Source organism: Triticum dicoccoides, chromosome 5B (assembly GCF_002162155.2).
Source record: "Triticum dicoccoides isolate Atlit2015 ecotype Zavitan chromosome 5B, WEW_v2.0, whole genome shotgun sequence".
NCBI lineage: Eukaryota > Viridiplantae > Streptophyta > Magnoliopsida > Poales > Poaceae > Triticum > Triticum dicoccoides.
The window spans coordinates 504100551-504127469 of record NC_041389.1 but is presented as its reverse complement, the minus strand read 5'-3'; positions in this window follow the sequence as shown (position 1 = coordinate 504127469).

Below are 26919 nucleotides of genomic sequence, written 5' to 3'. Positions count from 1 at the left end.
AGATGCATCTCTCTCTCGTTGCTAGATGAACTCATAGATGGATCTTGGTGAACGTAGGAAATTTTTTTATTTTATGCAATGTTCCCCAACAGTATGTTCTTAGTGAATGTTGTTCGGAGTCCCGGATGAGATCCCGGACGTCACGAGGAGTTCCGGAATGGTCCGGAGGTGAAGATTTATATATGGGAAGTCATCATATGGTCACTGGAAGTATTCGGGGGTTTGCCGGTATTGTACCGGGACCACCAAAGGGGTTCTGGGGGTCCACCGGGAGGGTCCACCTTCCTTGGAGGGCTCTATGGGCTGTATGTGGAAGGGAACCAGCCCCTAAGTGGGATGGGCGCCATTCCCCCCTAGGGCCATGCGCCTAGGGTTTGGGGGAAACCCTAAAGGGGGGCGCCCCTCTTGGCTTGGGGGGCAAGCCCCCTCCCCTTGGCCGCCCCCCCTCTCTAGATCTCATCTAGAGGGGCCGGCCCCCTTCCCCCTTCGCCCTATAAATAGAGGGGAGGAGAGAGTGCGGCATCACCTCATCCAAGGTGCAGCCCTCCCCCTCTCCAAAAACCCCTCCTCCTCCATTGAGCTTGGCGAAGCCCTGCCGGAGAACCGCTGCTCCACCACCACCACGCCGTCGTGCTGCTGCTGGAGTTATCTTCCCCAACCTCTCCCTCCTCCTTGCTGGATCAAGACGCGGGAGACGTCACCGGGCTACACGTGTGTTGAACACGGAGGCGCTGTTGTTCGGCGCTTAGATCGGAATCGACCGCGATCTGAATCGCTGCGTGTACGACTCCTCCAACCGCATTCTTGCAACGCTTCCGTATCGCGATATTCAAGAGTATGAAGATACACTCCCCTCTCTCTCGTTGCTAGTCTCTCCATAGATTGATCTTGGTGATGGGTAGAATTTTTTTAATTCCTCCAACGATCCCCAACATTAATCACATACAAATGTAAATATTGGTGTTAAACACATGGTGATGTGAACTAGATTATTGACTCTAGTACAAGTGGGAGACTGAAGGAAATATGCCCTAGAGGCAATAATAAAGTTATTATTTATTTCCTTATTTCATGATAAATGTTTATTATTCATGCTAGAATTGTATTAACCGGAAACTTAGTACATGTGTGGACACATAGACAAAACATAAAGTCCCTAGTGTGCCTCTACTTGACTAGCTCGTTAATCAAAGATGGTTAAGTTTCCTAACCATAGACATGTGTTGTCATTTGATGAACGGGATCACATCATTACGAGAATGATGTGATGGACATGACCCATCCGTTAGCTTAGCATTATGATCGTGTTATTTTCATTGCTACTGCTTTCTTCATGACTTATACGAGTTCCTCAGACTATGAGATTATGCAACTCCTGAACCGGAGGAACACTTTGTGTGCTACCAAACGTCACAATGTAAAAGGGTGATTATAAAGGTGCTCTACAGGCGTCTCCGAATGTGTTTGTTGGGTTGGCATAGATCGACATTAGGATTTGTCACTCTGTGTTTCGAAGAGGTATCTTTGGGCCCTCTCAGTAATACTCATCACTATAAGCCTTGATAGCATTGTAACTAATGAGTTAGTTGCGGGATGAAGTATTACGGAACAAGTAAAGAGACTTGCCTGTAACGAGATTGAACTAGGTATGATGATACTGACGATCGAATCTTGGGCAAGTAACATACCGATGACAAAGGGAACAATGTATGTTGTTATGCGGTTTGACCGATAAAGATCTTCGTAGAATATGTAGGAACCAATATGAGCATCCAGGTTCCGCTATTAGTTATTTACCGGAGATATGTCTCGGTCATGTCTACATAGTTCTCGAACCCGTAGGGTCCGCACGCTTAACATTCCATGACGATTTGTATTATGAGTCATGTGATTTGATGACTGAAGTTTGTTCGGGCCCCGGATGAGATCATGGACATGACGTGGAGTCTCGAAATGGTCGAGAAGTAAAGATCGATATATTGGAAGGCTATATTTGGACATCGGAAAGGTTTTGAGTGATTTGGGTATTTTTTGGAGTACCCGAGAGTTACGGAATTCGCCGGGGGAAGTAGTGGGCCTTAATGGGCCATTTGGGAACGGAGAGAAGCGCCTCAAGGGGTGGCCGCGCCCCCTGTCGGTGTCAAAACCGGCGGATCTCGGGTAGGGGGTCCCAAGCTGTGCGTCTTAGGATCAATGGTAACATGAACACGGAGTTTTACCCAGCTTCGGGCTCTCTTGATGAGATAATACCCTACATGCTGCTTGATTGACTATAATGAGTATAGGGGTTACAAGAGTTGATCTACCTCGAGATCATATGTTGTGGTCTAAACTCTAGAGGTATGATGAGTAATGTCATAATAATAATCATCTATCGACTAGCCTAGCCTCGGTTTATATAATGTACCAGAGGCCTAGAATAACAAGAGTCCTAGCCGAATACGCCGGTGGGGGAGGAGTCCTTGTCTTGATCACCAAGTCTTGTGGAATCTTCCTCGTATGTGGCAACTGTCCGAACTGGCCCATGAGTATACGACCATGGGGGTCCTCGGCCCAATCTAACTAATCGGGGGACGACGTGGTGAGTACCCCCTAGTCCAGGAAACCGTTAGTATCCCCCTGAACCGGTCTTCAAGTTGGGGACGCTCCTCGATTCTTCCGAACTATTCTTCATCTTCGGTCATCGGTTTTGAAAACTGGTTCAACAAATCTTCTCATCTTCGATCTTGAGGATCGCAAAGTAAATCCGAAGAGTTTATATGTCGGGTATCCAAGGAGCCCCTTTAAGTTTCCGGCCTTTATCAATGCCTTGTTATTATTATGCCGCACTTCAGGTTTGAAGTTATTCCCGGGCGGCAACGTCCTCTTGCGTCCAAGCTCCAACGCCGGATTGCATTCGAGGTATCTTTTGCAGCCAAGCACCAACGCCGGACTGCTTCCGAGCTCCAACGCTGGAATATATCCAAGCTCTAACATCGGACTGTGTCCAAGCTCCAACGCCGGACTGTATCCGAGCTCCAATGCCGGACTATATCCGAGATGTCATAGATCATCTGGGTTCAAAAAGTTGAAGGAGTTTAGCCAAGCTTAATGCCGGAAATGCCCTCTATGGAGCCAGCCACTGGCGCTCGAGCTTAATGCCGTACTGCTTCCAAGGTGGTGCACCACCCCTGACTGCGGGCTGATTTTTTGATTGATGCAATTTATTCTCTGCTGAGATATATAGCCAGTAGCCCTCAAGGTATGTGTGTCGGTCTAAAACCCGAGATGCACCTGAAGGAAAACATGAAACCGCTGATCCTAGTTGCCCCTCAGACTCAGGTCGATGCGCGAAATCGGCGTGAGGATCAATTCCTAGCTCGGCAGCATACATAGGAATAGAAACGCGGTGTGTAAAGTCTTCGAGACTCAGGTTGGGTGTGGCCGACCATCCTGAGAATAATAATCTCCTCGAAAACTATACTGCACTTTAAATTTTCTGCATTGGATTGTCAATGCAGTAGCCCCCGAGACACTGGTCGGGTGGCGACACTAGATCAAGGGATCAATGTACCCCTTTAATATTTGTAAATAATAAGCACGAAGCCCAGTAGCCCTCGAGCCTTAATGTGGGCACGGGTGGCCAAATTAAGGATCGATATCCAAAGTAAAATCACAAATTATGTGTAATGATTCTATGTATCCAAGTACTTTGCATCATCAATGGTCGCATCCGCATTGTACAAAACTTTGTCGACCGGCCATCGGCTTCAACCTCCTCGGCCAGTAGCCAGGGAGTGTTTGTCCCACTTTATAAAGCCTTTATGAGGGCAAAGATTTGTGGCAAACAAGGCAATCCGGCCATACGGTTTTATAAACAAAGGTACGCAGAGAGACATGTTATATTATTGTTTAATATAAGAAACATCTTCCAAAGAAAATAGTCCCACTATCGGTTCCTTTCTTTGGGTTGTCATGCTAAGCATGGTCATGAAACCTCAACTCCGATCAATGTGGGAGGAAAATACTGAGGATTTTAGTTTGGGAAAAGCTTCCAAACTCTGTGGTCTAGATGAACCCAAATTTTCACTTCCGTTGTGACCATTTATAATCTGAAAGTGGCCCATCGTTGGCTTCTACTCCCTTGTAGATGCTATGCAGGGTGTTTCCAAAATAACAAAACAACCCTTAGCCGACGTCTCGGTGCCCGAAGGCGGTTGTGTTGGCGGAAACAAGGCAATCAGATATACGGGCTTTATAACTTTCACTTAGTCATAGGAGCTTAAAGTTGGGAGGCCAGCAAGTAGCCCCCCGCTTAGTGTTCGGCGACAGCCGAGGTCAAGCCGTAAATGTTATGAACGGCCCGTCATTTAACATAGTCATCGGATCGCTGACCGGTTTATGCTTTATTGTGACAGTCAGTTTTCGTCTTTCTCCACCGAGGTGCTTAACCATACGAGTTGGAAGCACAATCACAGTGGTTCTCCTTTTGCACACCTAACCAAACAAAGCAGAACGTAGGAGGCAAGCACAGGAGCCGGGCAACCCAACTATCGACCGAAGACACAATTTGAAACTGATGCATATATAGCAATATCCGAGATTTTTTGCCGAATCTCTAAAGGTGTCCGGCGTTGCACTGCGAGACTTATGCGGAGAACACACAAATAGTTGAAAAGTGCCATAAAATTGGAAAACCAAGAAACGTCAGTAAAAACTCGACGTCCAAACTAGATTAAGTGTTCGGTGCCAATCCGAAAATTGGTCTTAGAAAAAAATTGTGCTTCTGTCATGCTTTTAACATGACACATCCTATCTCGAGACTTCAAGCAGGTCAACCTACGACGTCAACCTCCTATCCCGAAGGCGGAGTACCTTTCGCTAGGCCAATTTAGCAAACTTTAGCGGCTTTGAGAGGGAAATCCGGCTATTGAACACATACTCGCGTCAAAAAAGGAGTGATAGAAAAAAAACTTTGCAACGACTAGGAAGAAGAACACTTATTATAAAACAGCTCACATAAATTTAAGAGCCCCCGAGTGACTTGGGTAAAAGAATTTTATGTAAAATGATTGTATGTACCTAAGTACTTGTATCATGTTTGTGTTAACCCGAACTTTATACGTGTCTTAACCGACCGTCGGCTTCTCCCTCTTCGGTCGAGGACCGAAAAGTGTTATGTACTCCACCTGTCGAGAGTATCGACGCTGTATCCGATAACCAGGCAATCAGGCCATAAGGCCGTAACAGACAAAGCGCGCTCAGGGAACTTATGCTATATTACTAACAAAGTGTAAGAAGCATCTTCGAAGAAAATAGTACCCCCACAGATACCTTTCTTCGGTGTTCATTGTCATTATGAGACTTGTGCAATAGATTTTTTATAGTCATGAGTTCCATTGTGTGCCGACCATGATTGAAAACAATAAGAGCGCTAGCTTTCGGCTTCACCCAGTTTGAGGTCAGAGCTCGGAAGAACCGGTCGTGACAATCGCAGAGGTGATCCCTTTACTCCCTAGCCGAATAATCGGGAACGTAGGGGTAAGCACAGGAGCCAGGCAACCCATCTTGCAAATCACTTAGGTCAATATGGTGCATATTGTGGTGTAATACACGAACAAGGAACGAAGCCGTACAAGTATAATCATATGCAAGAGGAAAAGCTTCATAAAGGAAGCCCCAAGTAAACGGGGTATTTGAATTTGTGTGTCACAAACAAAGTTTGGACAGGGAAGTTTTTTGCAAGCAACTTTTTGCCAAAAAGGTATAATGCTTGTTCAAACCGAACAAAATTTAAGACTGAAAGTTTTTGAGCATGAAAGCAACTTAGCTGGTTGATATGTTCGGCATTGATGACGCGGTCTGAGCTTGATGTGGGACAGGGTTCCAGCCCCCAGGCTGGTCCCAAGGTGGCCGAGCAGGGAGTCCGGCACTCCGAGAAGATGAAGCCCCCAGTCTAGCCGCGGTAATGGAGCAGGCCGGCGCGCCAAGGCGACAACACGGCTCAGTTTGAGTCGATTGGCTGCACAGATAAAATAGTGCAAACCAAAAGAAAATGACAAATAAAGATAATAACGTATATATATATAATTCTTCTACTTATTTAACACAAGTGAAGGAAATAATGCAAGAGATGTGGCCTGTGTGTCGAGGTCAATGTCGATGCAGGGCGTCGGCGTGACGCAGTGAAGGCGTGACAAAGCCCGAATTCGCAGGTCAGTCCGAGTTCCGGATATGGTGTTCGCCGAACTATGCACAGAAACAGACCGAACCACCACGCAATCATCGCTAATGCGGCCACCAATTGATAGACCTGTGTACAGATGATGGAACAAAGCAGAGTAATAATTCCTTGGGAAAAATGAAACCAAACGAGCGAAAATTGCTAGGATTAATAGCACCTGGTTTATCTGTTGTAGCGGTTCGAAGAAAGGTTACTCCCAAAATTGGGACTCGATCCGCACGCCCATTGCCTGATGGGTGGTGAAGCAATGGCACGGCGATCCTGGCAAAGGTTGGCTCGCCACGGCGAAGCCCGTGGTCCAGCTAATGTCATGAAGCTGGTCGGCTAATGACGTTGAAGTCTCTGGAGGAAGTTGATGAAGGGATGACAAAGCCCCCAGTCCAGACGAGGAGACGGAGAAGGTCGGTGAGGAGATGTGTCAGCCGAGGTGTTGAAGTAGTTTGGCGTGATAGACATCGGCTCGATGAAGCAACGGTTCGGCCATGCCGATGCAGGTCGTAGCTTGTGACGTGATCAATGCTGGCTTGATGAAGTGACCGTGCGGCGATGCCGGTGTGCCCGCTCCGTGTAATCTGTGGGGCGGCGATGTTGGTGACGATTTATCCTTCGCGATGCCGAACTATTGTTCGGCTGGCCGAGATGATGATCCGAAGAAGTTGAGCTCGGCTCACCAAAGCGACGACGTGTCTAGCGCAGGTCGGCCGCTGTGGGGTGATGTTGTCGGGCCGGTTTGACACCGGTGCGATGGTGAAAATCATATTGTAAAAATACTTTTAATATTAATGAGATGTGTTTGAGAATAAAACACAATACCCCATACTAAAAGGTCCTTCAAAAAGGATGTCCGAAATCCCGTTCGTAAAGAAGATGAACTTGGGTCGGATTCGTTCTCGCGCAGAAAACAGATTCGAAAAGTGATGCACTAATCGGAAGGTTCCCGGAGTTCGGACGGTCGGATCAAGCTGAATTATTGGCAGGGGGTAGATATGGGAATTCTGAAGCCGATCAACGGTTGGTTCTTCCAAAGGACGTCTGAGCTAGATGCTGGACACCCCGCTCCAAACTTGTCCGGATTCTCGTCCAGATTCAACAGGGCTCCGGTATATCGGAGATTGTCGGAGATTCCTCCATCGGAACTCGACGAAATTTTTGCAGGGTTGTTGTAGACTCAATTCCGCATAATTCCACCGAAGCGATCATTTAGGCGACACTCAAGGAGGCGGTGGCGGCGGATACAAGTTTGTTGTCCAGAAAAACAGCACGGTCGCCTGAGGGCAATGTTGACGTTGAGCCCCCGAGCTCCATGGATGACTCCTCCATGATCTTGATAGAGATCGGAGTTGATGTTGATGAAGGCCCTCATCAGAACACTACGATCGGAGGTAGGGCGCAGTCCTTGGTCAAGCCAAGGTGACCAGTCGAGCTGGTGACAAAGAAACCGACGTTGCAGTTGACCTGCAGTCGAGCCATTGATCCTTTCGCCGATCACACAGCGGAACTCTCAATGAAAGCACCAATGTCGGTGTCAAAACCGGTGGATCTTGGGTAGGGGGTCCCAAGCTGTGCGTCTTAGGATCAATGGTAACATGAACACGGGGTTTTACCCAGCTTCGGGCTCTCTTGATGAGATAATACCCTACATGCTGCTTGATTGACTATAATGAGTATAGGGGTTACAAGAGTTGATCTACCTCGAGATCATATGTTGTGGTCTAAACCCTAGAGGTATGATGAGAATGTCATAGTAATAATCATCTATCGACTAGCCTAGCCTCGGTTTATATAATGTACCAGAGGCCTAGGATAACAAGAGTCCTAGCCGAATACACCGGTGGGGGAGGAGTCCTTGTCTTGATCACCAAGTCTTGTGGAATCTTCCTTGTATGCGGCAACTGTCTGAACTGGCCGATGAGTATACGGCCATGGGGGTCCTCGGCCCAATCTAACTGATCGGGGGACGACGTGGTGAGTACCCCCTTGTCTAGGACACCGTCACCCCCCATGGGCTGGTCCGAATTGGACTAGGAGGGGGCGGCGCCCGCTCCTTCCTTCTCCCCTCTTCCTCCTTCCCTCCTTCTCCTACTAGGAATAGGAAAGAGGAGGGGAATCCTACTTGGACTGGGGAGTCCTAGTAGGATTCCCCACACCTGGCGCGCGCCCCTTGGGCCGGCCACCTCTTCCCTCCCCTCCTTTATATACGTGGCCAGGGGGCACCCCATAGACACACAAGTTGGCATTGTTTAGTCGTGTGCGGTGCCCGGCCCCCTCCACAATTACACACCTCGGTTATATTGTCGTAGTGCTTAGGCGAAGCCCTGTGCCGATAACTTCATCATCACCGTCACCACGCCGTCATGCTGAGGAAACTCTCCCTCGGACTCAACTGGATCAAGAGTACGAGGGATGTCCCCGAGCTGAACGTGTGCTGATCGCGGAGGTGCCATACGTTCGGTACAAAGATCAGTCGGATCGTGAAGACGTACGACTAGATCAGCCGCGTTGTCATAACGCTTCCGCTTTTGGTCTACGAGGGTACATGGACACACTCTCCACTCTCGTTGCTATGCATGACATAGATAGATCTTGCGTGATCGTCAGAATTTTTTTTAAATTACCGCGTTCCCCAAACAAAAAGATAGATAAAATTGTAGTAGATTGGATAAATAGATCTCGCGGGAACGCGAGATAAAATAAATACTAAAAACTGCAGCAAGGTATTTTTGTATTTTTGGTTTAATAGATCTGAAAATAAAAGCAAATAAAAATAGATCATGAAGGCAAATATATTAAAGAAGAGACCCGGGGGCCGTAGGTTTCACTAGTGGCTCCTCTCGAGAAAAATAGCAAACGGTGGAATAGCAAATTACTGTTGGGAAATTGATAGAACTTCAAATACTCATGACGATATCCAGGTAATGATCATTATATAGGCATCACGTCCAAGATTAGTAGACCGACTCCTGCTTGCATCTACTACTATTACTCCACACGTCGACCGCTATCCAGCATGCATCTAGTGTATTAAGTTCATGGAAAAATGGAGTAATGCAATAAGAACGATGACATGATGTAGACAAGATCAATTTTGTAGAAATAGACCCCATCTTGTTATCCATAATAGCAAGGATACATACGTATCATTTCCCCTTCTGTCACTGGGATCAAGCACCATAAGATCAAACCCATCACAAAGCACCTCTTCCCATTGCAAGATAAATAGATCAAGTTGGCCAAACAAAACACAAATATCAGAGAAGAAATACGACGCTATAATCAATCATGCATATAAGAGATCAAAGAAGACTCAAATAACTTTCATGGATAAAAACATAGATCTGATCATAAACTCAAAGTTCATCGGATCCCAACAAACACACCGCAAAAAGAGTTACATCATATGGATCTCCAATAGACCATTGTATTGAGAATCAAGAGAGAAAGAGAGATAGGGAGAGAGAGAGATGAAGCCATCTAGCTACTAACTACGGACCTGTAGGTCTACAATGAACTACTCACACATCATCGGAGAGGCGCCAATGGACATGATGAACCCCTTTGTGATGGTGTTTGTGGTTGTCGGAGTAAATGACCACGGGTAGCCTAACTGGCTCCCCTTGGCTCTTCAAAAACATCGGGCTAAGTGTGCCCTCAAACATCCAATACGAAGGGCCGCCTTCTCCTAGCCGGCTGGCCCAGTGGCCGGCTGCTGAAAGGCGGCCGGGTTCAACAAGACCCCCTGAAGAAGGCCGACTCCTAGCGGGCGGCCACCAGAGTGGCCGGCTCCTAGCAGGAGACCTGATCAACACCCTCAAAGTTTGCACCCACATAACGGCGATATGACGGGGCGTGGCTAGAGTGGAGCCTGGCACCCCTGAATCCCAGAGCGAGCATGGCCACAGTGCGCCATACTGGGCGACCATCCCTCGTCCGGCGCGGCACTATTCCCATGTTGACCATGACGACACCCACGTCAAGCTGTCAGTACGGCCCGCAGGCGGCGGGCCCCTCCTGCTATAGAGTTACCAGGAGGCGGGCGGCCCTAACCAGTTGGCATGGAGGGGAGCCGACTTCCAACCGCCGGCTTGCCCACGCCCTAGAAGTTTGTGCACCATTGAGCAGATGAGATGGGGTAAGGCTACAGTGAGCGCCCGCTAGGAAGCGGCACTGTAGCCATGCTTAACCCGACAAAGCCATCGTCACCAAGAGTGAGGCTAAAGTAACCAGTAGCCGACAGACCCCCGAGCGGTGGGCCCAGCTTGTCGGCCAAGAAGCCGGCAGCCGGTGGGACCCACTAGTCAGCGGGCCCCAGCGGCCGGCGGAGAAGCCGGCGACCGCAGGCACTGATGGTCTGGACCCGCATCCAGGCGGATTACCATTGTATCCCTGGGGGTAGGCCTATATAAACCCCCCAGAGCACCCATGCAAAGGGTTGATCCCTGAGAACTACACACACCACATAGAGAGAAGGATAAAGCTAGCCTTGCCCTACTTCTTCCTCTAGCAAACAACTCAAGGAGCCTCTTGTAGCCACTATCTGATTTAGTGATCATGCGGAGACACCGCAGAGCAGGACTAGGGGTGTTATCTCCAAGGAGAGCTCCAAACCTGGGTAAGATTCGTCGGCATGCATGTCTTCGCCTTATCCCGCTTCCAGGCACTGGTGATGTTTTACTGGCTCCCACAATGATTAGCCACCTGTTGGCATATGTCACACCTACCACCCGACATTTGGCACCCACCATGGGGCCAGGTGCACCGTCGTCCAGAGACCTGCTCTGGACGGGAACCCTGTTCCTCCCCAGCGCGCGTAGCGAGCCTGACACGCCCGATGGCGCTTGCCCCGGCGCGCTGCATGGCGTCGAAGCTGCTTGTGTAGCAAGCTACCTCGCCAATCTTCTCAGCGAGGTGCACCTCTCCGGAGAGCCCGCACCAGGCGCGGACGCAGCCAGCTCCGAGAGCTGCCTCATTGACCTCCTTGGCAAGATCGACATCGCCAGCGAGTCCGCCTCTGACTTGGAGTCGATCGGCTCCACCGACCCGATGCTTGTCGACTCCGACACGGCATCCCTCGATGCCTTCCCCACCAACGTGATGGTGATCGACGAGCCTCTTCCTCGAGCTGACGGCGACGGCAGCACCATCACCGAGGTACTGGTCATCAGCCACGGTGCCGCTTCCGGCGGGAACTCCCACGACGCTCTGCAGACGGTGCTGCACAACTTGTCCGCGCCCATCCCGGCGGACGCCGACGCCAAGACACTGGAGGCTCGCCGCCTCGCCCTCATCAAGAACGGCAAGAAGATAGCCACCATGAGATGCCTCACCGAGGCTTATCAGCACGAGGTCGATCGTGCCGCCTCCGGCACACCGGCTGCTGCAGGGCCTAGCCGGCTTGGCGCTGTCAAGAAGCATGGCGCGGCCATCGCCAGCATGCTGGGGGCCGAACGCCCAGTCTACGCCATGCCACTCGAGAACTTGCATGCCGCCCAGGCGGTAGCAGACGAGCTGGAAGGCTTGGAGGGCGACGAGCTATGCTGCATGATGACACGCATCCAGCAGCTCATCGACGCGGCTGTAGTGTGGCAAGAAGCCGACACCCACGCCGAGAATTCTCCCCTCGCCGAGAGCATGGCGCAACATCTCAGACGCCAACTGCTGGTGGCGCCCGCGAGCGGAATAACAAGGAGTCGGCTGCTAGTCGCAGTCGGACTCGCTTCACCATCGAGAGCGACGAAGATGGCCGCCCCCGAGCCGTGGATCGGCGAGGCGACAACCTACCTCCTCCCCCGCCCCGCAATCGGCGATATCCTTCTCCGTCGCCTGTTGGGCACCCAACACTCAGGGACCGGCTAGGCCGCCGCAAAGGAGTCGGCGAGAATGACGCCCGCCATCGGATCGACTGCATGGCGCGACCCCTGGTGCTAGAAGAAGAAGATGATGTCGGCCCGCCTTGTTTCGGCCCCCGCATCCGCACTAGCCCTTTCCCAAAGGGTTCTCGCTTCCAAGAGACACGCCCAAATACAATGGTTCTATGAAGCCGGAAGACTGGCTAATAGATTACTCCATAGCAGTCAGCATAGCAAATGGCAACAGGTGCGTTGCCGTGAAGTACGTCCCTCTCATGCTTCAGGGCACGACATGCACCTGGCTGAAACAGCCTCAAGCCTTACAGCATCAACAGTTGGCTGGATTTCATGGAGGTCTTCAACCGCAACTTCACCAACACGTACAAGCGGGCGCCCAAGCCCCGCCAACTTTCCTTGTGCGTCCAAGGCCCGACCGACTCCAGTAGAGACTACCTGATGCGTCGGGCTGAGCTTCGCAACTCCTGCGAAGGGGTACATGAGGTGCAAGCAATATAGTACTTCACCATCGAGTGCCGAGAAGGCACCCTCCTCAAGCACCAACTTCTCTGTGATGAGCCAGCCACACTCGACGAACTGCTGATCATACCAGACAAGTACGCCACTGCCGATTCCTCAATGAAGACGGAGCTCCGAGTGGACGCTTCTGGGAAGGTGCTCCCTCCAGCTCCGAAAACACCGGCTGGCGACACCAGTCGGCGCCCGCACCCGAACAACAACAAGCACAAATCCCCTATGCCGACTTCCACCAGTCGGCAGGTGGCAACCGTTGAAGATGAGCAGCCAGAGAGGCAACCCGCTCCCAAGCGTCAAAAAGGCGGCAGGCTAGCTTGGCAGCCTGCTTTCTCCTACAAGCAAACCCTTGATGCTCCCTACAAGTTCCACAGCAGCGTGAAGCCATCCAACCACACGACCCGGAAGTGCCATTGGCTCACCCGAATTTCCAAGGGCGAAGGGCTGCTGCCTCCCCCGCCTGCTGACCCGCCGCCTCCGGCTCCTCAACAGCCGGCCGCCCGCCCAGCAGTCAGAGCCATTCAAGACAAGTTCCCTAATGAGCATGCAGCCTATGTCGTCTTTACGAGCCAAGTTGAAGACAGGCGCAGCCGGCGCCGACAACACCAAGAACTCAATGCAGTTGCCTCCAAAGATCCAGAATTCATGCATTGGTCTGAAAATCCCATCAGCTGGAGCTGGGCTGATCACCCAGAGGTGATGCCCTCTCCGGGTTCTTATGCTCTGGTACTGGATGCCACCTTTGCAATGGAGAGACGGGCTGCTCGCTTCTCCCGAGTCCTGATTGATGGCGGAAGCAGTATCAACATCGTGTACCATGACACCATGGAGAAGCTGAACATCAAGGCGAAGAAGCTCACACCTAGTCAGACTGTCTTCCATGGCATTGTGCCAAGCCTCTCATGCTCACCGATTGGCAAGGTCAAGATTGATGTTCTCTTCAGAGACAAAGATCATTTCCGCCGTAAGGCTATCTGGTTTGAAGTAGTGGATCTAGAGAGCCCTTATCACGCCCTGCTCGGCCGACCCGCCCTGGCCAAGTTCATGGTTGTGCCCTACTATGCCTATCTTGAGATGAAGATGCCGAGCTCCAAGGGCATCATCACCATAGTCGGAGACTACAAGAAATCCTCTACCTGCGCTACAGCCAGCAGCCGGCTGGCCGAGTCCCTCGTGATTGCTGCTAAGAGAAAGATCCTTTACCAGGTTGTGGCCATGGCCAGCAAGTAGCCAGACCTATCGCCCGACCCCAAGGAGTCGTAAGCTCAGGGCTCCTTCCAGCCGGCCAAGGAAACAAAGAAGATACCTCTAGACCCAGAGCACCCGGAGAGGTTCAGTGTTGTAGGAACAAACTTGGACATCAAATAGGAAAGCGAGCTCGTCGATTTCCTTCGTGAGAATCGAGATATCTTTGCATGGTCCCCCAAGGACATGCCGGGTGTTCCAACGGATTTCACTAAGCACAAGCTACATGTCCGATCAGATGCAAAACCAGTTAAACAGCCCCTCCGCCGACTGTTGGAGGAGAAGAGAAGAATTGTTGGTGAGGAGATAGCCCGACTTTTGGCAGTCGGCTTCATTATGGAGGTGTTCTTTCCAGAGTGGCTCGCCAACCCAGTCCTTGTACTGAAGAAGAACAAGAAGTGGCGCATGTGTATAGACTATACCAGCCTCAACAAAGCATGCCCCAAAGATCTGTTTGCTTTGCCTCGGATCGATCAAGTGATAGACTCCACAGCCGGATGTGAGCTGCTGAGTTTTTTGGATGCCTACTCAGGTTACCATCAGATCAAGTTGGATCCAACCGACCGCCTAAAGACCGCCTTCATCACAGCATTCGGAGCTTTCTGCTACCTGACTTTGACATTGGCTTGAGAAATGTCGGTGCCACTTTTTAGCGTTGCATGCAAAAATGCCTCCTCAAGCAACTCGGCAGAAATGCCCACGTCTACATAGACGATATTGTGGTGAAGACGGAGAAGCGCGACACCCTGCTGGAGGATCTCAAGGAAACATTTGACAACTTGCACCGATTCCAGATCAAGCTCAACCCTGAGAAATGCGTGTTTGGGGTACCAGCCGGCCAGCTCCTTAGCTTCCTGGTCTCTGAACGCGGCATTGATGCAACCCGGTGAAGATCAAGGCCATAGATAGGATGGAGATTCCCACCCAGCTTCGAGACGTCCAAAAGTTTACCGGATGTCTGGCCTCCCTTAACTGCTTCATCAGTCGGCTAGGGGAGAAGGCTCTTCCCCTATATCAACTCATGAGGAAATCCACTCACTTTGAGTGGAACAACTAGGCGGACAAAGCTTTTTACAAGCTAAAGAAGATGTTGACCACGCCGCCTGTCTTGGCGGCTTCGACTGAGAAAGAGCCTATGCTCCTTTACATTGCCGCAACCAGCCGGATGGTCAGCACAGTCATCATGGTTCAGCGTCCAGAAGAAGGCAGAGCTCAGCTGGTCCAGAGGCCGGTGTATTACCTGAGTGAAGTGTTGTCAACCTCGAAGAAGAATTACCCCCACTACCAGAAGATGTGCTACGGCGTGTACTTTGCCGCCAAGAAGCTCAAGCCCTACTTTCAAGAGCAGCCCATCACGGTCGTTTGCACTGCCCCGCTTGCCGAGATCATGGGCGGCCGAGATGCATCCGGCCGGGTGGCCAAATGGGCCATCGTGCTGGCTCCTTATACCATCTTCTATCAACCTCGCACCGCCATCAAGTCCCAAGTGCTGGCCGACTTCCTCGTCGACTGGGCCGAGACCCAGTACCTGCCACCAGCACCCGACTCCACCCATTGGCGGATGCACTTTGACAGATCCAAGATGCGCACTGGTTAGGGAGCCGGCATCATCCTCACCTCTCCCAAAGGCGACAAGCTCAGATACACATTGCAAATCCAATTTGCCGCCTCCAACAACGTGGCCGAGTATGAGGCGCTCATACATGGGCTCCAGCTGGCCAAAGAACTCGGCATTCGCCGGATCCTATGCTATGGCAACTTAGACTTGGTGGTCCAACAGTTGTCTGGTAATTGGGATGCCAAGGACGCAAATATGGCGAGCTACCGCTTCCTTGTTCAGCAACTCAGCGGATACTTTGAAGGGTGCGAGTTTCTCTATGTGCCACGGGCCGACAACGAGCAAGAAGATGCCCTGGCACGAATTGGCTCCACCTGGCAAGATATACCAACCGGTGTTTCCCTTCAGCGCCTCCTCAAGCCGTCTGTCAAGCCGTCTCCAGAATCAGATTCCATCTTCGTGCCGCCTGACCCTGACGCAGTCGGATCCGACTTAGCGATGGCGGCAGGCGGCTCGGGGACCTCAGCAGGTGGCTCGGGGACTAATACGGTCACACTCGGCCCGGGGACTTCAGAACCCGGCCCAGGGACTTCAAAGACACAGCAAGCGGTGGCCGACTCCAACCCACCACCTCCCAACCCAATCCCCCTAATCGTAGTAGTCGTGTTGGCAATAGAAGAAGCCACAGCTCCATCATGGGCCCAGCCCATGCTCAACTTTCTGGTAAACAAAGAGCTGTCAGCTGACGAGATCTCGGCAAGACAAGTCCAATGTCGAGCTGTAGTATACACAATTGTGAACAGAGGACTCGTTAGACGCAATGTGACTAGAGTCTTCTAGCGCTGCGTCGAACTAGAGAAGGGCATTGCAATCCTCAAAGATATCCATCAAGGCGAGTGCGGCCACCACGCGACCTCAAGATCCCTTGTCGCCAAAGCCTTCTGTCATGGCTTCTTTTGGCCGACTGCTTTGGAAGACGCCAAAGAGTTGGTTAAACACTGCAAGGGGTGCCAAGTTTTTAGCTCCAAGCAACACCTGCCGGACTCTGCCCTCAAGACCATCCCCTCACTTGGCCCTTTGCCGTATGGGGGCTGGATATGGTGGGCCCATTCAATACGGCATGTGGCGGCATGACTCATCTGCTTGTCGCCGTCGACAAGTTTACCAAGTGGATTGAAGCAAAGCCGATCAAGAAGCTGAATGGGCCGACTACTGTGACCTTCATCGCAGACATCACAACCCGGTACGGAGTACCACATAGCATAATCACCGACAACGGCACAATTTTTTCCAAAGGAGCCTTGGCCCGTTTTTGCGCGACGCGGGGCATCTGACTGGACTTAGCATCCGTTGCCCACTCGCAGTCAAACGGCCAAGTCGAGCGAGGAAACGGCCTCATCCTCTCCAGCATCAAGCCCCGACTGGTCGAACCCTTGGAGCGTTCGTTCGACTGCTAGCTTGAGGAGCTGCCGGCCGTCCTCTGGAGCTTGCGCACCACTCCAAACAAGTCAACTGGCTTCACTCCTTTCTTCCTTGTGTATGGTGCTGAGGCTGTCATCCCAACTGACATCGAGTTCGACTCACCTCGAGTCACCATGTACATGGAAGCGAAGGCGAAGGAAGCGCGAGAAGACGGTGTAGATCTGCTGGAAGAGGGTCAGCTGTTAGCACTCACTCGGTCCGCCATCTACCAGCAGAGCCTGCACCGTTACCACAGTCGGAAGGTCAAGCCAAGATCTTTCCAAGAGGAAGACTTTGCGCTCCGGCTGTTCCAACAAACAGCCGTCCAGCACAAGCTCTCGGCCCCTTGGGAAGGCCCTTTCGTCATCAGCAAAGCCTTGGGCAACGACTCCTACTACCTGATCGACGCACAAAAGCTAAAGGCACGCAAGGCAGATGACTCTGGCAAGGAGTCGGGACGCCCATGGAACGCCAATCTCCTTCAAAGATTTTACAGTTAATGCAGTATGTACCATGCTATCTTTTGTATTAAAGTACAAGACACCAGGACCCCCGAGGAGCACTCAGGGACTGCCCTCTTTTATCTATATGATAAGTGTTATGCCTATGAATGTGTTATTACATTTGTTTTTTTGTCCTGCACCGGGTTCGACCAGTCGGCCCGGGGACTTGCCGCCTTGCGTTATGTTAAGCACTACCTGCAGTCAGACAAGTAGTGTGTCGGCATCTCAGCCCTTTCTTACCGAAAGTCGCAGCTCGCAGAAGTAGCTGTCCGACTGACAAGAGTCAAAGGCAGCAAAAAGGATGCCCACACGAAAAATGGCTAAGGACTAATAGGATTACATAACACGAGCCGGCTCCCCACCCCGCCAACCGACTGCTAAGCAGCCGGCTGGCCGGCTTCCCACTCACCCTATCACAATCTAAGAAAGCTAAAGTACTTGCCCTCCCAAACGGCCAAGTACTTTCCCGGCCTCAGACTGCTTAGCAACTGTCCGGCTGGGAAGGCATCAACCAAGGGAGGGCGGCAAAGGAAACAACCCGAAAAAGATTTAAAGCAAGCAAAGTCGGAAGCCGACACCAACATAGCACATGCAAGATAATATTTACACAAAAGGCACCCAAAGGCCCGAGTTCAACTTAGTTTGAATAGACCCCCAGTGGGTGGAACTGCGCAAATTTAACGAACATGGTTCAAAAGTCTGACGAGCAGGAAGACAAAGATAAAATTGGCCGCTCAGACCAAGGGAGCAACCGGCGAGTTTGGCAGGTCGGTAGAGACTACGGCGCTGGCTGGAGGAGTGGCCAGGTGGCGGGTCTCAGCTTGATCATCGCTGGTAACAGGTGGCGTGTTCGCACGTGCCTCGTTGCTGGAGGCACGGTCAGGCTGAGGCTGGCCGGCTGCTCCGCCGTCTGGTGCAGCGTATACACCGTCCTCCTCCTCCTCCTCCTCCTCACCCTCGTCGCTGGAGTCGATCTCCTCTGCCGAGTCCTCGCCATCTGACGGGTTCAGCCCAAACCAGTCCTCCGGCAGCTCAGTGTCATCGTCGTTCAGGTCGAGGATGAAGACGCTGGTGTCGGTGTACTCGGCAATCCCGCCGCAGCACGATGAATGATAGCCGGCCACACTGCCACCAGTTCCTCATGGGCTTCCTGCCGGAACGTGGTCAACTGGGCAAGATCCAGCCCAGGGTACCATGCCCTGACGAACTCCAATGCCCTCCTGGCGCCTGCCCGAACCAAGGAGGCCTTCCACGCCTCAATACGGCCGACTGCCACCTCCAGCCAGTCGGCAGTCTGACTGGGAGTGTGAGGAATCGTGGCACTAGACTAGAGGGCGGAAAGCACCTGAGCTCCAATGTGCTGAAGGTGGCGGAGCATCCGGTGAGCCGGCTGGAGACGGGCCTGGATGGCCAGAAGCTGCTCCTCAAGAGTCCGATCAGCATTTGGCGCAATCTCTGCACCAGCCTGCCTCTACTCTTCATGGTGGGCCTCAATGACCTGGCTGGCGCCAACAGAGTGGCCGAAGAAGTACTCTGTCCAAAGAAGAAACAAGATAATATAAAGTCAAAGGCCGGACTAAAATAACAGGCGGAGAACAAAGAGAAGAGAAGGAAGGCAACTTACCGTCAATCATGTCCTCAATGCGGCTGTAGCCGTCATTCAGCGCCTGCTCCGACTCAGTCCAGTTCGCCACTTGGGTCTCATATTTGGCTTGGAGGGCGGCCTCGCTATCCTTCACCGCCTGGAGGGCCGCCTTGTGATTTTCCTCTTGGTCAGCCAGCTTCTTGGCCAGGCGGTCACACTCCTGAGCCACTGTACTGCACTCCGCCTCCTTAATGCACAATGCGGTCTGGGCCTCGCCCAGTTGCTGCTGCAGGGCGGCGTTAGCCTCTGCAAAGACAACAACGAAGAATCAGTAAGGAAGAAGTCACCAGAAGAAGATCCGGCCTGACTGCTTAGCAGTCGGCCCGAATCTCGGGGACTACACCTAGTGGGTGCGCTGACGCGCCCCCACGAGAGATAGAAGGCAAAAACTTACTCCGGCTTTCAAAAAGGTCTGCGGTCCGTTGAGTCAGATCCCAGACTTGGGAATTGAAGGCGGCCGCAGGGAGGTTATGATAGTCCTGCCATAAGGACAGATAAACAAGAAGAAACAAGTCAAAACACAAGCTTGCTTGGAAGTTCCAGGCCGCCTGCTTAGCAGCCGGCCCGGAACTCGGGGACTACACCCAGTGGGTGCGCTGACGCACCCCCACAGGAGAACACAAGAGTAAGAAGCAAAGAGCAGGAGGCCTACCCAGATGGCCGTCCGCGTTGCCGGAAATTCCTGATTATAGTTCTTCAGGGCGGAGGTTTGAGATAGAAGCCGGGCCCAGACATCCTGCGCCGCCTCGTTCAGCATGGCGGTCCCGCCCCCTGGCGCCCAGTCCGGTGAGCTGATGCTGGCCACCTCCAGGTCCTGGGTCGATGAGCCGGCACCCCTGGCCTCCTGTGGAGGCAGCGTCGAGGCCGCCTCCTCGCACGCCGACACGATGAAGGCTAGACCATAAGGTCAGTCCCCGTAGTCGGCTCTCCTCCAGTCGGCGGCACGGGTGGCGCGTTGGGCTGGCTGCCTTGGTCCGCTCCGACCGGTGATGGCGGAGTCACCTTCGTCTCCGGGGCGATGACGTCGTGCACCTCCCTCTCCATGATCGGTTGGTCGCCGCCGGCCCCTTCAGGCGGCACCACCGAGGCCTTGAGCGTTGGCGCAATGGCACGGAGGGGGATGACAAGCTGTGGGGGCTGGCCATGTAAGGCCTACCCCGCCCGTGTGGCGGTCGCGGCGTCCGCCTGTGTCTGAGATACGAAGCTGGCCTGCACCCTCGCGGTCTCATCCGCCTCCCCTTGCGCCGCTCGGGCAGGGGCCGCCTTCTTCCACTCCGCCTCTCGCTCCTCACGCGCCTCCCGCATGTTCCTCTCCGTCACCGCCTGGAGCTCGGCGCATGGGTCTACAAGATGGGAGCTGGCGGAGGCCCCCGCCGCCCCCACAACGGAACCGGCTACCGACCGCTCTAGAGAAAGCGGGGCTCTATCGTAACAAGAAAAAGAAACTCAGAAGAACACCTACAAGAAAGAAGGAAAATGCAATAGGAGGCCGACACTTACCATCTGAGGCTCCTTCACGACCTTGCGAAAGCGGTTGGCCTTCACGGCCGCTTCCTCCCGCTTGGTGGCCGCAACCAAGCTCTTGGACCATTTCGGCCGGCTGCCGAACATCGATGACGTGGTCCAGCACTTCGGCGCGCCGCCTCGCACAGTGGCAACGATAGTTGAGCTCGTGCCCGCCTGATCGGACACCGACTGGCGGTGCGGGACGGGTTCTTTAGCATCATCGTCGGACCAGTCCTCGACACCGCCTCCACCTCCGGAACCGCCGGCCTTGCTGCCTCCGCCTGCCGCATGGTCCTCCAAGGCGGCCGCCCCCAAGTCGGGGTCGTCCGTGTCACTCTCCTCTCGGTCGTGGAGGAACTAATGCTCTGGCCTTGTGGCACTGGTCGCCGATTGGAGAAGATCACTCTGTTTCATAGCCGATCGGTCAAGACGTCCAAGGAGAACTCAGCGGCCAAAGGAAAAGAAGAATACGAAGATTTACCATGGACGATGGATCCGCGTGCGAGTACGGCTCCTTGCCGAACCGCCATTCCTCCTCCGGGAGCTTGCAATTCGAAATGTAGTTCACCAAGTGAGCTACCTTCGCGTGCGGCATCTCCTTGGTGCACATCCGGCTTGGGTCGCGGTGCCCGCTCATCTGGCATATCAGGTGAGGCCGGTCTTGGAACGGGAGTACCCGACGCGCCACGAAGGCGGTCAGCAAGTCAGGCCCGGTGAGACCTTCCGACCTCACCATCACCTTAAGCCGGGCGACGGTGACAGCTCTGGCAACCGATAGAGTCCTGGGCCAGTACTACCAGTTGGGGCGCCTTCCAGCCGGCGGGCCAGCTACATAAGCCGGCAGGTTGACCCAGTCGCCTTCTGGGTGGATGCTCTTCACGTAGCAGTATGACAGCTGCCACAACTTCATCGATTGGATCAGTGTGATGGAGGGGAACGGATTTTCGGGTGCCGGCCTTCGCACCGCGACGAAGGCGCCCCATTGAGCCAGCACTCCTTTGGCGATGGTGCCAAGCTTTGTATGGAAGAACTCCCCCCAAATCTCGATGGTGGGGAGGACACCGAGAAAGCCCTCGCAAAGGGCGACAAAGGCGGACAGCAGCACCACCGTGTTCAGTGTGAGGTGGTGCGGCTGCAAGCCGTAGAAGTCAAGGAAGGTGCGGAGGAAGCCACTCACCGGCAAGCCGAACCCGCGCAAGAAATGCGACGTGAAGAGGACGCGTTCGCCCGCCTCCGGCGCCGACGACATTTCCCTCTCCGGTGCCAGGTGAACCCTAAAGAAATCCCTACCGGACAACCGTCGCGTCCGGCAGAGGAACGCGACTGGTGCCACATGGCACGCAGGCAGTGGGCGGCTGGCCCAGCGCTCGGTGCACACGCCACCTGGTTCCCGCCTTCAGACTTCAAGTTCGACCAACCGGCGCGCCTGGTTAAAACTGGATCCGGGCTGCTTGTTCTGCATAGAAGGAAGCTGTTTGGGCTTCGCATTCTCAGTTCGATCGCAAAGCCCCATCAGCTTCGGGGAGTACTGTCGGAGTAAATGACCACGGGTAGCCTAACTGGCTCCCCCTGGCTCTTCAAAAACATCGGGCCGACTGTGCCCTCAAACATGCATCCAAGACGAAGGGCCGCCTGCTCCTAGCCGGCTGGCCCAGTGGCCAGTTGCTGAAAGGCGGCCAGGTTCAACAAGACCCCCTGAAGCAGGCCGACTCCTAGCAGGCAGCCACCAGAGTGGCTGGCTCCTAGCAGGCGGCCTGATCAACACCCTCAAAGTTTGCACCCACATAACGATGATATGATGGGGCGTGGCTATAGTGGAGCCTGACACCCCCGAATCCCGGAGCGAGCGTGGCCACAATGCGCCATACCGGGCGACCATCCCTCGTCCGGCGCGACATAGTTGCCACATTGACCATGACGACGCCCACATCAAGCTGTCAGTACGGCCTGTAGGCGGCGGGCCCCTCCTGCTAGAGAGTTACCAGGAGGTGGCCGACCCTAACTAGTCGGCATGGAGGGGAGCCGACTTCCAACCACCGGCTTGCCCACGCCCTAGAAGTTTGTGCACCATTGATCAGATGAGATGGGGTAAGGCTACAATGAGCGCCCGCCAGGCGGCGGCACTGTAGCCATGCTTACCCCGACAAAGCCATCGTCACCAAGAGTGAGGCTATAGTAACCAGCAGCCGACAGACCCCCGAGCGGTGGGCCCAGCCTATCGGCCAAGAAGTTGGCAGCCGGCGGGACCCACCAGTCAGCGGGCCACAGCGGCCGGCAGAGAAGCCGGGGACCGCAGACACTGACGGACTGGACCCTCATCTAGGCGGACTACCATTGTACCCCTGGGGGGTAGGCCTATATAAACCCCCAGGGCAACCATGCAAAGGGTTGATCCCTGAAAACTACACACATCACATAGAGAGAAGGATAATGCTAGCCTTGCCCTACTTCCTCTAGCAAACAGCTCAAGGAGCCTCTTGTAGCCACAATCTGATTTAGTGATCATGCGGAGACCCCGCAGAGCAGGACTAGGGGTGTTACCTCCAAGGAGAGCCCCAAACCGGGATAAGATTCACCGGCGTGCATGTCTTCGCCTTATCCCGCTTCCAGGTACCAGCGATGTTTTACTGGCTCCCACAATAATTAGCCACCCGTTGGCATATGTCACACCTACCACCCGACAGTGGTTCTGGAACATGCGGCGGCTGGAATTGATTTTTATCGACTCCCCTAGGGTTTCTAAAATATTGGGGTATTTATAGAGCAAAGAGGCGGTGCGGGAGGCCACCGAGGTGGGCATAACCCACACAAAAGAGAAATTTATTTTGAAAATTAGAGATGGCACATGCAAATTTGCTTAGAACGGCACGGAAATACCGCATATAGGTAGGTATAGTGGACTCATATGGCAAAACTGGTTTAAAGTGTTCTGGATGCACAAGTAGTGATCATACTTAGTGAAAATGAAGGCTAGCAAAAAGATTGAGAAGCGCCCAGCCAAGAAAAGAAAAATCTTGTAAGCGAGCATTAAGCATAAATAACACTGAATAATGCATCAAAAGTAGGATGTAATTCCATTGCATAACTATTGACTTTCGTGCTTGCATAGGGAATCACAAACCTTAACACCAATATTCTTACTAAAGCATAATTACTCATCAACATGACTCACATATCACATCATCATATCTCAAAACCATTACAAAGAACCAAGTTTATTTTGTCCAATGATCTTCATGAAAGTTTTAATTATATCCTCTCTGGATATCTGTCACTTTGGGACTAATTTCATATGTTGCTTTTGATAAGCTCAAACAAATATAAGTGAAGAACATGAGCATAATATTTCTTTCTCTCAAAATAATTTAAGTGAAGCAAGAGAGAATTTTTTTTAAAATTACTAACTCCCAAATAAATCTAAGTGAAGCATGAGAGCATTTCTTCAAAAATAACAAAGCACACCATGCTCAAAAAGATATAAGTGAAGCACTAGAGCAATTCCATGGCTCAAAAAATTTAAGTGAATCATAGGAGCAAGCATAACATAATTTGTGGCTCTCTTAAAAAGGTGTGTCCAGCAAGGATTCAAGACTTAAAACATAAAGTAAAACAAGCAAAGACTCATATCATACAAGACGCTCCAAGCAAAACTCATAATATGTGACGAATAAAAATATAGCTCCAAGTAAAAAACTGATGGTTGTTAGAAGAAAGAGGGGATGCCACTCGGGGGCATCCCCAAGCTTAGTTGCTTGCTACTTCTTGAATATTATCTTGGGGTGCCTCAGGCATCCCCAAGCTTAGCCTTTTGCTAATCCTTATTCCTTCATCCATCGTAATATCACCCAAAACTTGAAACTTCAATCACACAAAACTTGACAAAACCTTCGTGAAATCCGTTGGTATAAGAAAGCAAACCACTACTATAAGTACTGTTGAAAACCCATTCATATTTATTTTTGCATTATATCTACTGTATTCCAACTTTTCTATGGCAAAAATTCTTCAAAGAAAACCATAGAATCATCAAAACAAGTAGACAACGCAAAGAAAACAGAATCTGTCAAAAATAGAACAGTTTGTAGCAATCTGGAAACTTCGAATACTTCTGTAACTCCAAAAATTCTGAAAAATTAGGAAAATGTGGACAATTTGTTTATAATCTTCTGAAAAAGGAATCAACTCAAAAGCACTCTTCTTTTAAAAATCAGAATTATTTTTGTGAGCGCAAAAGTTTCTGGTTTTCAGCAAGATCAAATCAACTCTCACCCAAATCATTACAAAGGCCTTGCTTGGAACAAACACTAATTTAACCCACAAAAACACATCTAATCAGAGGCATAAATGGGTATTTTATTGAAAACAGCAATAAAACCAAAAAGGAAAAAGATACAAGTTGGTTTGCCTCCCAACGAGCGCTATCGTTTTACATCCCTAGCTAGGCATAATGCGAAGGACCTAAGTTTTGCCATCTTTATCCTTGTTTTCCTTGGGGGTATTTTTGTCCAGGGGTTTTGCAAATGAAACATAAAAGACATTATCCATGGAAACCTTAGCACTATTAAGTTGCTTACCATCATAACCCTTTTGATTTCCGGCAGCAATCCAAGAATAGTGTTGATTAACATCATTGAAACTTGTTGGATCATGTCTAAAACAGGGACTTTCATTTTAAGATTCTCATCAAAGATTTGATTATTCCCAAGCAAATGTCTCAATGCATAATCACTATTATAAAGAATTTCATCAATCACGGATTTTTCACAATTCATACCATAAAAATCAAAGATTTCCTTAGCTTCCCGTATTATGTAGTCAAATTCATTCATGAGAACAAAGAGTAGCTAACTTTTGAGCTTTAGGATTCTTTATTACGGGTAACTCATAAAACAATCTTTGCAAGGTAGGATGAGTACGAATAAATTTATTTTCAAGTTTCAGAACTAGTGCCGAAATAGCTTCTACATAAGATTTAGTCTTTTTAAGTGTAGGAGCATCATCAAGACTTAAATTTCCAACACAATTGAAAAATTCTTGGATATGTTATTTTCCCATAAATTCCCCTGCCCCAAGACAAAAGTTTTGGCATCCAGATTATCCGTACGCTCCATTTTAGGAGTTAGGCCATCATTTGTTCCTGCCATACCAAAATCACTCATGATTACAAGCAAAAAGATAGATCTGATGGTAAAACGGCGAACGAAAAAGCGGGCGAATAAAACGGCAAATTTTTTGAAGTGGGGGGGAGGGGGAGGAAAATGAGAGGCAAATAGAAAATAATGTAAATTGCAAGGAGATGAGATTTGTGATTAGGAACCTGGTTGATGTTGATGATGTCTCCCCGGCAACGGCGCCAGAAATTACTTTTGATGTTTGCTTGAACTACGTCAGTATTCCCAAAGAGGAAGGGATGATGCAGCACAACAACGGTAGGTATTTCCCTCAGTGATGAGATCAAGGTTATCGAACCAGTAGGAGAACCACACAACACCACGTAAACAACTCTTGCACACAAAGAATAAATACTTGCAACCCGACGTAAGACAGGGGTTGTCAATCCCTCACGGGTAAAAAAAATAGATAAAATTGCAGTAGATCGGATAAATAGATCTCGCGGGAACGCGAGATAAAGTAAATTACTAAAAAAAATGCAGCAAGGTATTTTTTGTATTTTTGGTTTAATAGATGTGAAAATAAAAGCAAATAAAAATAGATCGTGAAGGTAAATATATTAAAGAAGAGATCCAGGGGCCGTAGGTTTCACTAGTGGCTTCTGTCGAGAAAAATAGCAAATGGTGGAATAGCAAATTACGGTTGGGCAATTGATAGAACTTCAAATACTCATGACGATATCCAAGCAATGATCATTATATAGGCATCACGTCTAATATTAGTAGACCGACTCCTGCCTGCATCTACTACTATTACTCCACACATCGACCGCTATCCAGCATGCATCTAGTGTATTAAGTTCATGGCAAAATGGAGTAATGCAATAAGAACGATGACATGATGTAGACAAGGACAATTTTGTAGAAATAGACCCCATCTTGTTATCCTTAATAGAATCGATACACACGTGTCGTTTCCCCTTCTATCACTGGGATCAAGCACTGTAAGATCGAACCCATCACAAAGCACATCTTTCCATTGCAAGATAAATAGATCAAGTTGGCCAAATAAAACCCAAATATCGGAGAAGAAATACGAGGCTATAATCAATCATGCATATAAGAGATCAAAAAAGACTCAAATAACTTTCATGGATAAAAATATAGATCTGATCATAAGCTCAAAGATCATTGGATCCCAACAAACACACGCAAAAAGAGTTACATCATATGGATCTCCAACAGACCATTGTATTGAGAATCAAGAGAGAGAGAGGAAGCCATCTAGCT